Consider the following 2,346-nt stretch of genomic DNA (forward strand, 5'->3'; position numbering starts at 1 on the left):
GATATTCTTTATTGGCTTGGAAAGTCCCTGGGGCCCTGTTTGCTGAGAGTTTTATCATGAGTAGCTGTTGGCGGGGTTTTGTTCTGTCCCCTGGGGTGTCCTGTGCTTGGAAAAGTGCCGCCCATGAGGGCCCTTAATGATCCCTGGGGAGGAAGGGGTGCAGGTGTGGAGAAGTGTCCTGCAGAGAGGGGGCCTTGCACAGGGATGTGCGGGGTAAGCCAGAGGGTGGGAGCCCAGGGCACAGGCAGGGATAACACCCACCGCAGGAGAGCACGGGTGCCGGGATGTGGGAGCTGTGGTGGGAGCCAGAGGAGGCCACACTGCAGGCTGCGAGTCCGGGACCCTGTCGTGGAAGGAGAGCCGGGACTGGGGAAGCCTCTGGAACAGGGAGGAAGGGGTGGGTCTGGGTCCAGTGCCCGAGCTCAGGAGCAGGGCCGGGTGGGAGAGTGGCCCCCGGAGCAGCAGAGGCTGTAGGGGCTCAGGTGTCATGCCCTTCAACTCTTCCTCCCTGTCTGTCCAGGAGGGCAAGGGAGGGCTCAAGAGGCGAGTGGCAAGGGACCTCTCTGCCCGGCTCCTGCTCAGACCCAGGGGTGGCTCTGAGGACACTCACCCTGGGCGTACTGGTGCCACAGCAGCCTCCTGAGGGGCCAGGGGCCAGGGCCCAGCCCTGGGGAACCGTCTGCTCCGCCACCCTGTGTCCCTGTTCTCTCGGGAGACTCCTATTCGAGCCGCAGGGCTCATCCACTTTGGATCCAACATGAAATCAACAAGCGCACGAGTCAGTGATCAGCATCTCCGCTCGCCCCTCCCAGCAGCCACGCTGCGGCCACACGTCCTGGGCATCACCCGGTGTGTGTGGGCAGGTCATGGGCAGCGGATGTGCCCACCTCCACATTCACAGGAGTTCAGAAGTCAGCCACGGGGAGGGGGGCTCGGGACTGGGGGCGATGGGGAGACTGAGCCCCATCTCTGTCTCAGTAATGGATAAAGGGGTCGTGACCCTCCACCTTGAGAGCTTTAGCAAGACCTTGGCCGAAATCTTTCCCCTGCAAGAGCCTCTCGGCACACAGCAGGTGCTCAAGCCAAGATCTGTCCTTCCAGCCTCATCCTGTGGGGGTAAGAACGAAGGCGCTGGGGCCAGAGCCACGTCCAGGCACAGGGATGAGGGGCTGCGAGTCTGGCGTCAGCTCTGCCTCAGCTTCTCCACATGTGAAGTGAGGGACGCCAGAGGCCTCTGCATTTAGATTTTGAATTGGTCCTCACACCTGGCACACGATCATGGTGTGCACAGGGCAGACGGCCCATTCCACAGAGGAGGGGAGTGAGAATAGAGAGGGAAGCTGCGGGCCACTAGTCACACAGCAAGCAGAGGGGACCTGCCCATTGAAGTGCAGACCTGCCTGGCTCATGCCAACGCCGCAACTCCAAGCCAGAGATGGCTCCCGAACAAGACATCGCCAGACCCTCGGCGCAGGGCACCTCTGTCCCCTCAAGGGAAGCCTCACAGGGCTCGTGGCATCCCTGAAGGGCCCGCGCCTTTGGAGGGACACTGAGGCCCATTCACAGGGCTCTGGTCTGAGTTCAGATACAGTTTGGCACCTGCCTCTCCCGGTGGCCTCCTCGCTCAGGCTCTGCTCCCACCACCAGGACGTTCTGAGAAGTAGAGGGTGTTGGGAGTGGCCGAGCACGCGCAGGCACCGGGGCACGGGGAATGGCCGAGCACGCACAGGCACCGGGGCACGGGGAATGGCTGAGCACGCACAGGCACCAGGGCACGGGGAATGGCCGAGCACGCACAGGCACCGGGGCACGGGGAATGGCTGAGCACGCACAGGCACCAGGGCACGGGGAATGGCCGAGCACGCACAGGCACCGGGGCACGGGGAATGGCTGAGCACGCACAGGCACCAGGGCACGGGGAATGGCCGAGCACGCACAGGCACCGGGGCACGGGGAATGGCTGAGCACGCACAGGCACCAGGGCACGGGGAATGGCCGAGCACGCACAGGCACCGGGGCACGGGGAATGGCTGAGCACGCACAGGCACCAGGGCACGGGGAATGGCCGAGCACACACGGGCACCGGGGCACGGGGAGCAGCATGGTCACTATGATTTCTGAGCGTCGATTCTCAGCGAAACGCCACGCCACTTCCTGAGAAGTAAAGGCACCCGGTGACACCACAGGCTTCTGAATTCACCACCAAATCATCCCAGCAGCAGCCGCCAGCCAGGGGAGGAGGCCGAGGACACCAGGCCCCCCAGGCCACACAGGACCTGGCCAGACCATGGCAGCAACTCATCAGTGCATCCCCGTCTCAGGAGGGACCCTCGGCAGGCCAGGGAG

The sequence above is a fragment of the Myotis davidii genome, unplaced genomic scaffold, assembly GCF_000327345.1.
Source record: "Myotis davidii unplaced genomic scaffold, ASM32734v1 scaffold207, whole genome shotgun sequence".
Classification (NCBI taxonomy): Eukaryota; Metazoa; Chordata; class Mammalia; order Chiroptera; family Vespertilionidae; genus Myotis; species Myotis davidii.